This window comes from Halichoerus grypus, chromosome 12 (assembly GCF_964656455.1).
Source record: "Halichoerus grypus chromosome 12, mHalGry1.hap1.1, whole genome shotgun sequence".
Classification (NCBI taxonomy): domain Eukaryota; kingdom Metazoa; phylum Chordata; class Mammalia; order Carnivora; family Phocidae; genus Halichoerus; species Halichoerus grypus.
In genome coordinates this window covers 29,885,603-29,896,704 of record NC_135723.1, presented here as the reverse complement: position 1 = coordinate 29,896,704, position 11,102 = coordinate 29,885,603, and the positions used below count along the sequence as shown (strand labels likewise).

At 40.6% G+C, this 11,102-nt stretch overlaps 1 protein-coding gene across 2 annotated transcripts in view; it reads left to right on the top strand.

The window, feature by feature from the left end:
- Nucleotides 1-2,410: 2,410 nt before the first annotated feature.
- The window catches only part of SEMA3D (semaphorin 3D), a 196,043-nt gene continuing 187,351 nt past the window's right edge, over nt 2,411-11,102 (top strand). Inside the window, exon 1 of one of the 2 annotated variants that reach the window (XM_036105527.2) lies at nt 2,411-2,819. The gene's annotated coding sequence lies outside the window, so the exon portion shown is untranslated. Of the gene's footprint in view, nt 2,820-3,394; nt 3,498-11,102 lie in introns of those variants that run through there. The other variant, XM_036105526.2, reaches the window with a different exon arrangement.

Below are 11,102 nucleotides of genomic sequence, written 5' to 3'. Positions count from 1 at the left end.
TAATACACCTCACATTTTAACAAAACTTAATGTAAAAAAGATTTTCCCCACTCGGTATTATTGCAAGGATTTAGATAGGGTATCAGTCCTACAGGACAGATTACCAAACTGCTTTTGATGACAGTGAATCTCAAACTCTTAGAAATACTGATGGGATCCTGTATCTTAGTAGAAATTCAGAAATAAATGCAGTGACTGATTATCATCATCCTATCCACTGTATTCAGTACCTAATTTAACCCCTAAATATTTGTTAAACACCTACCGTATGCAAGACACTTAGAGAAGTACCCTAAGGATTACAAAGCCCTGGACACAGCTGAGGTCATTCATCACAACTTTGCGCTGCCTGCTGCGTGCTCAGAGCAATTAAACGGAAGGAAAGCACAGAACCCAGTTTCCAGATGTTGTCTTCCCATGGTACATTCAGGATGCCCTAGTAAATGCAGCCTAAATGTTAAGTCAGGATATTTCAAACTAAACCAGTTCAATACAAATTCATAGACATTGTTTTAGGGGCTTGGGAAAGAAAGACAAAAAACAAAAACAGCCAACAGCAGATGAGGACACACGCCTAACTAATTATGACATAACTGAAAAGGGCTTATAACATAAGTGAAGTCAAAGTGCTTTGGGAAAACAGGAAGGAATGATTAATTCTGTAGGGGCTTCATGGAAAAGGTGGAAATAGTAGCAAAGGGAGATGCTCTTTGGCTTGAGTATACTAAGATAGGATTTTGACAGGAGGGAAAAAGGGAAAATCCAGTTAACCACAATTCTAGTTAAACACAATATTCTGGCCAATAAACTAACAAAATTATTAGACAATTAATAAGTAGAGAGTTTTTAAAAGTCAAAAACTACTTATCATGAACCTCCTACGTGCAAAGCCCTAAGTTGTGCTGTGGGAGAAAGAGAGGTATATTGTCCTTACAACAAGGTTGGAATTTGGATTGAGGGGCAATGGCATAAACAGATAAAATAATATAAAATATATAGAAAAATGCAATAAACACACCAAGGATATGGTTAGTTACAAAATGAGTGTTATAACATTAAATACAAAGCATTAAAAAAAAAAAAAAAGTTGCTATAGGTCAGAATAGTCTGTAGGGACTTAAATTTTCCTGCATCTAAAGAGGAAAATTATGGGGTTGGTTAGTGGAAAGTCAAAACCAAGGTTACAGAAATGGGGCAGCATGAGACACAGGAAAGAACCTTGGTCAGAGTTAGGAAACTTGAGTCCCTCCTGAGCCTGGCTCCGCCACTAACCATCTGCAACTTGAAATGACTCATTTAGCTTTGGTGGCCCTCAGCTCTCTGCAGCAGAGGACACACTGAATGAAGAGTCTCCTCCCACCTTCCAGTTCTCCCTTTGTTGCCATTGACTGCTCACTACCCCCAAACTAAAACACCACTTGTCATTTGCCAAAGGAACCCTGGGACCTTACAAGCTGTGCTCTTAAATCAAGCTGACAAATGCAGAACCCTGTGGCTGCTTTTTTTCCCTCTGGCTCTACCCTCAAGTCAGCTTTATGTTTGGGACTAATAAGTGCAAGGTGTGCGACTCCAGACCTAGAGTACCAATCACAGAAGGATTTACCGCGCAGCTAATGAGGCCCAAGCTTCGGGACTCATCACTTGCCCTTTCCATGACCCTGAGGGCTGCCTGACAATAAATTCACATAGTCGTTTTTGTAAGATCTGTAGAAATTAAGCTATTTCTGCATTGTTTTTCTTAAAGAGGATCCCACCTTCAAATTGTCTAAGTTCCAGGCTCCACAAAATGTGGATTCATCCCTGGTCCCCATAACTTCAGTTTCCTATTGCACGACCAAGGTGTGTACAAATCTATAAAGGAAAACTCCTGACAGAAATATATGACATATCCCTGTTGGCCTGGTATAAGGTAAAGAGGAAAGAAGATTTACATCCTGGGGGGTTTTCTGCCCCCCCCCATTTCCCCCTCCCCCTCTACTTGGTCCTTCCTCGTGCTAGCCCCTTAATGGAGATTTGTTTTCCATGGCTCATCCTAATGCCTGCTCTTTCAAGGCCAGTGGCCCGGGGTTTTAATACTGGAACACAGGTACTCTTTTTGAGGCTTGGTGTTTTGGACATTATTTGTCCGGTTTCTTCCGCGGGGGGTCCTTACAGACTGTATGGTATAGAATACATAGGTCCCAAAGTCAGCCCGGCGCGGGCGGGCGCAAACGTCCGAGGCTGCCGCACAGACAGAGTGCACAGGATGGCCAGCCCGGAAAAACATGCCTCAGCGTGGCCGGAGCTACATTTAATCCACGCTGCTGACAGCCTGCGCGCCGGCAGGGATGGACTTCGGCACGCTGGGGAGGACTGGCGTGCGCAGAGGAAAGGGGGGCCGAGGGCTGGGGGAGGAGATCGGAAGGGGAGAGGTAATCCCCGGCGTTCTGAGCATCCCCTTTTTAGAAAGACTGAGTCTCTCCCAGGACAGCTGCTGCGGTCACACCACAAACTTAAAAGCCGCCCTCCCGCTCGGAGCGTGCCTTTCCTCGCCACACTCGCCTCCCCAAAGCTCCAGCTGGTGCCTGGCTCCCCGCCTGTCCCGTCTCGGCGCTCCGGAGCCAGCAGCGCCCCCTGCCTCCCCGTCTGGCCTCTGCGGCCGCAGCCTCGGCGCTCCGTCAGGGCCGCCGGCGGCTCCGCGGCTCAGCCAGGGCTGCCTCTCAGAGGAGCTCGCGCCGGTGCCCCGGGTCGCCGCCGCGCACGCCCACAGCCTGCATCCCCTTCCTCTCTTCCTGAAAGGACATCTGGCCCAGAGAGAGGGGGAGAAGAGTTCGCGGCAGGTAAGGCTGGCGTCTGGTCACCTGCTACCCCAGTGGGAGGGCGCGCTGGGGACCGCAGAGTTAAGCGGGGTGACTGAATTTGGGGGCTGGCTGTGGGTCCGAAGTGAGGATGCGCAGCCCTAGGAGATAAGGAACCGTCCGGGGACGAAGAAAACGCTCCGGAGCGGAGCGCCCGTGGGGTGGGCGCGCGGGGGAACAGACTGGAAATCAGTGCGCTTAGGAGCGGACGGCCTGTGCTCGCTGCGCCGGGGACAGCGTGGCGGCGGGGGCGCAGTCCCACCTCCCCGCTGCCGCCGCGGGCGCCTCCTCAGCCCAAGCCGCCCGCCGCCAAAACCGAGCAAAGTTTTCCTCTTGAGACGCGCCCGGGAACTTCACTCTGTTCCTCGCTCCCTCCGCGGCCAAGGCGGCAGGAGAGCGCGTTTGAACGTGCTCTGTGGCTTCCGCCGGCTGCAGGTTCATTGGGAGACGCGATGGTGGGGACCTTCTGGGGAGGACTTGACCAAGGGTATCTGCGCCCTTCGCTCCCTCCTTTTCCCGCGGGCTGGGGGAGGGGACGAGGAGACCGTAGCGGTTGTTTCTGTTGTGGTGCTTTGCGGGAGGGATGGGCGACGCCTTTTTCCTCGCGAAGGAATCGCGACGCTCCTCTGATGGAAACGTGCATCCTTCTAGACCCCGAGGGTAAGGTTGGAGTCAGACACCAGCCACGAAGCCGGCTGTCTGGGAAATGTGGTTATTGCAAAACGCACTGCTGCTGGAGCGGGGCATCCCTTGGTAGCCTCGGCTTGGCTCGCGCGGGAAAGGCCCGGATTTGACTCCTGCTGGGAATTTAACGCAGTGGATCTACCCCCTCCCCGACCCCCGGCCCCGGGTGTCCCCTCCCGACCCCTTCCCAGCCCGCCCGGACTCGAAGCGTTAACGGGCTGCCCTGGCAGCGCAAGGGCTGTTTTCGGCACTGGCAGATTCTCCTTCCCTGGTGACTTGTGTTCAGCCTCGTGGGCTGAGTTGCTCTGCTTCCGTCCCAGCGCTGAAGGGACTTGACAGGAGGAGGAGACGCTACGCTGTCGCCGGCGAGCTGGAATCCAAGGGACTGGACGCGAGCCGCGCGCCCAACAGCCGGGGCCAATGAGGTCCCAAATTCCTGGTTACGGAGATCCGAGTTAAGTCGGCGAACTTTTCGCCCTAAGTCGGGAGTGAAGCGAGTACTCTTCTCCACCAAAGCCCCTCCCACCCTTCCTTAGTTTGTCAGTGCTGTTTGCACTAGCGAAGGAAGGGGGGCTTAAAGTCTCAAGTTTAGCCGCAAAAGCTTCTCTTCCTGACTGGGTTTGTGGGGGAGGCCCGAATGGGGAGGAGAGGAAAGGGTTATGGGGAAGTAGAGAAGGGATGAGACCCCCTCCTGGGTCTGGTGCTGCTGTTGTGTAACCATGGCAACCGCCGGGGCGAGAGCGGTCAGAGCCTTATGGGTTCCGCACGTGGAAGGAAAAATGTGAAGGGTGGGAAGGGAGAGAGCCGCATGTCATCACTCCAGTGATGCCTTCGCTTCTCCCGCAGTTACGAGGCCAGACATCGAAGAGATGAGCAGGAAGGGTTGGGGTTGGAAGTGAGCAGTCCCAGGCAGGAGTTGCTTTAATTCTGTTCAGCCTTGGAATCGTGGAGACTCCTCCCAGCAGCTAGAACTGGCCAGAGGAGGCATCGCTGACAAGCTACAAAGTGACGGTCCAGGTCAGGGAGATGGGTAAAGACCTTGGCCCTTGGAAGAGAAAGGCCAGGAAATACAGGAAGGTGATGTGGGAAGAGATAAGAATAGGGTCAAGAGGTAGCTGAGAGACAATGAAACGGTACTGCTTTGGACTGCCAACATTTCAAATGGAATTTGCCCATTTATGAAATGGAAAATTGGTGAAGGGAAGGGACATTTATCAAACACTCTACTGCATCCTAGGTGCTTTATACGTTATCACGATTAAGATTCCCAACAGTTCTACACAAAGTGTCATTATTCTCCTTATTTTTTAGATGGAAAAAAGCAAAGACACAGAGAGTTAGAAATGGGTGGTGTCCCATTTTGGTTTTTGCAGTACTAACAACAAATGATCATCCTTAAAAATGGGATGGATGATTAGGGGAGTAGACAAAGCAGTTATTCTCATTTTAGAAATGATAATAGTGAAATATAAAGGTGTTAATTGATATGTCCAAATATAAACTAGTAAGGGGCAGAGCTGAGACCGGAACTGTTTTACCTTAAGGTGGCTCACCCTTCAGGGCCTTCAGGAAGCTTTCTGTGACCCCACTTAAAGAGAGGACCTTTCTAAGGTCAGTTTGATACTGCGTCTGTATATTATAATTTACCATGGAAGAACATCCAAGAATTTAAATGGAATCCATGATTGAGGGTTGGTACAAGCCACATCAAGTCTGTAGGCTGAGAATCATATACACGTGATATTAATAATCTATATTTACACAGGTCTTATTGTACCTTATAGGAATTTTAGTGGCTTTAATCATATTTGTAAAGGAAAAATGAAAACAAAAGAAACATATTTTGTCAAATAGTAATCCCATGGCTATATTGAGAAAATTTCCTGAGGTTAATGACGTTTTCCTTAGTCTATTTATTGCCTTCATGACCTAAAAAGTCATTTCATGTTTTGGCACCACTGGTTCACCTTTGTAAAATCTGTTGTCCATCCATTTAGGAGAACTAACAATGTGACTCCTTTTACCTTCCCAATGACTCTCTGAGAGAGGGAGGTCAAGGAAAAGTATCTGGCAGTGCAAAATGTTTTGGAATTATCAGGAAACCATAATCAATAGCAGCAGAAACTAAGGGTAAAAGGTAGAGAAATAGTTATGTGGATTTTATTTTGCCTTCTTGCAGAACTGCCTTTATAGGTACATCTTAGTTAATGAATTTGCTTTATATATTTTTGCATGGAAAAAATGCACAAAGATAAATTGAATTTTTAATCTCTGTGTGTGTGTGTAGGGCTGGTAAGCATGGGGGTGGGAATTATTTTTGGTGGCAAGGAAGGTCAGGAATATAAACAATTACAAGGCAGAGTAAGCACATGTACTGTTTCCAAAGACAGGCTAACAGATCAACTATAGGTTTGAACTTGAGTCATGAAGCTGAATAACTCTCACATCGTTTCTTTTCCAAAAGTAGGAAATACATTGTTTGGGGCTGGAGTTAAACTGAGGCAGGAAGTTTCAGGGTACCTCCTTTTTATTCTTCATACTGTGTTCTCATTCTACATGGGCATTTGTTAACCGAAGAAATGTTTACCACAGACCTGAAGATGTTTCTGATGATGTCTTGTGGAATTGGCAAGTATCTCTGTCCACCAGTGTTTGTATACTGCTCGTGCAGAGTTAGTGGATTAAGCCATCCCCATTTTTAAGTATTTGGAATATCAGATTTTCAGTTTCAAGAGGAAAACATTCCAATTGGTGCTGATTTAATAAATATTAGTATGTCTTCAAGTTGTTAGTTACAGGTTCATTATTTTGAGAAAAACAAATGTGACTCTCAACTTTACTGTTCTGTCTGGAAAATATAATGGTGTGCTGATATATGTTCTTTGGGAAGCACTCTTGTCAATTAATAAATGATTTATTTAATGAATAAGAGTAATCATAGCACTATTTTGAAAAATTATTATTCTTTCCATAAATACCTGGAGCTATACAGATTACCCCAATAAAATAGTAAGTTTTTCAATAGTGAGTAACATATTCCTTGAAAGAAAAAAGAAATATCCACATTTGTGAAATAAGTAGTAATAGCAATAATAATGATTGACCATGGGCAAAACTTGTTAATCACATTTCTTCCGACCTCAAAATTTGGTTAAAAAAAATACTCTACTAACCCAGGAAACCTTGGCCAAAATCCCTTTCTTTTTATATCACATCATACCTTTCAGCCAATATTCTGAGTTTCCAATAATTTATTTTTTTCTTTATTTTTGTTGTTTATGATCCCTGACTAGATCATAAGAAGCTTGAAGGAAAGAATTGGTCTTTAACTTTTTATACCTTCAGGTTAGTACAATGCTAAACATATTCTAGATGCTTAACACATACTGAAGTCTAATTCATTAACTAAACATTTAATACAGTGATTTTGAATCACTTTTTGTCTATAAAAGATCAGATTAAAGATCTTTGGTGTTATACCTTACTTTTTCTGAGATTTTAGGAAGGAAAGTTTTCTCTTATAGCTGAGTTTTACCCTTTCATAGAAAAAAGTGGTGAAATGCTGAGTGTTTTATCATAATGCATATCATACAGAAATGGTGTAATAATCGTGTGAAATAGGTATATAAGAACTTTGTAAATTGTTGCATGCTACAAAGAAGTAATTCTTTTATTTTTAAATTTCTTGTATTTTTTAAAAGGACCCAGTTAACACATGAGAATCTACATCATCTGTGTCCATATTAGTTCACCTTAACTTTAAGTACCTAAGTAATAGTTAGAAAGAAGGATATAGCTAAAGCAAAATTCACTATAAACAGGAAATACACTGATAAGCAAATGTAATGCCTTTGAAATGATTTTGAAATTTCATAATAATGAGATATACTTAAATAATAGACAATTATAAATATAAATTATTAAAAAACAGATAAATAGTTAAGTACTTAAAGAAGCTAACCTATGTAATGAAGCATACTATTCATACTTAGACTTTAAGTGATTTTAATAACTTTTAACCTATCTTCATTAATATCTTTATTTCCATGTTAATAATATTTAGTAATTTCTAATAGTCACAGACCAGGGTACCTTTAACAAATTGACTAATCTTTCACTGGTGAATTTAGACAGTTTGTTCATTCTTTTGCAAAGCTCGATAAAATACAAGTATTACCCTCCTACAGAAATGCATAAAATAAACTGAGAATTAAGTGACCAAGGGTTCCTAGAAGAGTGCGATAGATTCAGAGTCTGAATCTATCATCTTTTTAAGATGTGGTGTCTTCTTCAGAAATTAGGAATAATTTATGTTCTTTTTTTCTTCTATAGGTCATTTAATGTAATAACTTCAAATTTTATATTTTTAAAACTGGTGGTTAATAATGTTTTCTATTAGTGGGTTTTACTAGCAAATCACAGGAAAAATGGAAACATTTGCTATATTTTTCTAATTAAATAGAATTAAGCATCATTAAATGGTAATATTACTGCTAAGAATAAAGTCAATAAAATAAGCAAAAATGTCTAAAGTACTGAGAGTCTTAAAAAGAAATATAGTACTCTTTCATGGAAAATAAATGGTGTAGGTATATGAAGGTGACATTATTAATCTACCATCAGATAAATGTCTGATTTATTTTTTCTATATTAATTATGCATTTTACTAGGTCTCCTTTTCAGTTAATCTTTTGCATATCTTAGACAGCGTTTAAGTATTTTGATGTCATATTTGGTTCGGAAATGAGTTGCTTAAATAGTTCCACAGAAGGCTTTTTTTACATATTATGTTGACAGTTGAACCCATGCCTGATGATGTATAATTTCAAATTGTATTTAAATAGTCTGGTTTTCTGTGATAGAACATACAAAATCAGTGAGACTCTTACTCCCACTTTTTGTTTCTTACCCTTATCGTAAAGGCCAGTCTGTACCACGTGAAATTCAGGAATTCTTGGGTTTTGGTATTTGTTATTATTGTCACTTTTGGATAAATGTTTGCTCTTCATATCTGAATTGATTGTTCTGTGAAAGAAAGAAGTATTTTCTAAAATGAATACTATTCTTATTTGGAGAAACACTCTCAATTTTGAAATATAACACTTCATTTCAAAGACAGATATTTGGAAATCCCAGAATTCTTTGTTTACTTGTAATGCTAAATACTGGGTCTATAGAAATTGATACTAATTTGAGTTTTCTTGTTGAAAGGGGCACATTTTTTTTTTGTAAATCATATTTTTATAGTAATGATTTTCATCACAGATATAGTTCCTGATCCTTACTGAAAAACTGGAAAATATAGATAAGCATAGAGAAGTGTTAGTAAAACTTCATTCATAAACCTACAAACGTATGTTAATTCTTAGCTTAAAAATGAAATTTATTTACTTACTAAACGTGAAATTTATTTGAAAAATAAATTTTATATGTGACGCTTAGTGCCTAAAGTTCATAGGTGATAGAATGTGCTCTTGATAGGATGGGATAAAAAGGACACTTTTGCAGTCTCTCTCCCAAAACCTCATAACCCCAATAGAACCATGAGAAAAACATCAGACAAATTCCAAGGGGGGGGCAATCTACAATATACCTAACCGGTACTCCTCAAACCTGTCATGATCGTCAAAACCAAAGAAAGTCGGAGAATTTGTCACAGGCAGGAGGAAGGAAGCCAAAGAGACAGGGACTAAATGTAATGTGATATCCTGGATGGGATCCATGAAAAGAAAAAGAGCGTTAGGTAAACATTAAGGAAATCAGAATAAACTATGGGCTTTAGTTAATAATAATATATCAGTATTGGTTCATTAATTATAACAAATGTCCATAAGATATAAAAATAATAGCTGAAACTACTGTAGGGTGTGGGTTTAGGGGGACTCTGTACTATCTTCTCAATGTTTTTGTACATCCCAAACCGTTCTAAAAATAAAGTCTATTTTTAAAACTTGTATTTGAAAGCATATAGATTAAGCATGGTGAGAAAACGTATAAGAAGCGAACCATTCTCTGGTCAGCAAGGCTAATGTCATTCAGTTAAATGCTTAATTTAGTCCCCTAGTTCAAAGTACTACTATTTTGCCTTTTTTTTGATACTAAATATTATGCATCTTATTATGGTAAACACATATTTTGAATGAGTTGCTCTTCTTATAATTACTTTTTTGAAAGGAAATGTAATATTTGGATTACTAAAAAACATTCAGATTACCATTATTATAGGTTTTCGTGCAAAGAAAGTTGTGTATTAGTCACGTCCTATAAATCAATCTTAGATATTAAAAGAAAAGGCAAACTTTTTTCTACTTCTGCCCTTGCTATTTTATTGATATTGACAAGATCCATCACCCGTGCCAGATGTCTTCAGTTCTAGATGATGATTATGCTTCCAAAATTCTTGCCAGAATGGCTCAATGACTATTTATTCTTTTTACCCCTCTTTGAATCTCAAGTTCATCTACTGCATTAAGTATGTTAAATATTATTCCCTATCAAATATTATATATATAATACACATATCATTACTATTTTGAAAATTATAAATATACTTAGGAGGCCTCTATGTCCCAAAAAAACTCCCAGAAGCTGAGACTCACCTGTGTTCCGGCCAATGTAGAATAGGGAGGATACACAGGTTGCCGTTTCCCTTTATATGTGTGTGTGTGTGTGTGTGTGTGTGTGTGTGTGTGTAGTGTTTCTCATTTTTCCCTCTCTATAAATCACACATTATTTCTTCTCTTCCCTGTGTTCCAAATTGTTTCTATTTTTAAAAAAATCTGAGTTTCACTCTCTTGGAGTAAGCTCTTCTTACAGTTGGACTGAAAGTCCTGTCATGTTACCTTTCTTATCTAAGCTTTTATACTGGTGTCTAATTTTTGAGTGTTACCTCATATTTATAATTATTTAAGAGTTATCTGACTCTGTGCTTTATAGTTAACTATAGTTTCTGCTGAATTTGTGTTCTACTGTGGCAATTGTTGAAAAGTTTAGCTCTGCTTTTTTTTTTTTTTTCTGTTTCTAGTTTGTATGAGTCATAGCATAAAAAACACATTTGAAGAACTTGTTCAGGAAAAGTCATGGAAACCAATCCCAGAATATGTGACTAAAAGCCCTCTTTTTTGGTATGACCCCACTGAATTTCCTGAAATGATGAAAGCATCTGAGAAAGACCCAGATCAATATGACTAATATGCTCTGGGTTCTCAGTAGAATCTTAGATTCAGGGTTTTCATTTTTGTTACACAAAATAATTGAATACATTTTTTAAAAAAGAGAGATCCTGCCTATGGTAATTTAACCTAGTCAGAAAGAGGAATGGAGAAATCTAATACTCTGACCAAAATCTTTTAAAATGCATACCAGAGACTATCCTGTCTTCTCCTTTTTCACTTCCTATCAATGTATTTTCAAGTAATCGATGACTTGTGAATACATAACTAGAGTACCTTTTAAAAAATCTTCATAAATGAAAATAATCATCTCAAACCTTATCAATTTTGAGATTTGACTCAGTGTCAGATGATAAAATCTTTAAATGGTGCAATTGTGTGCTTATTAATTTTATCATTGACATATATT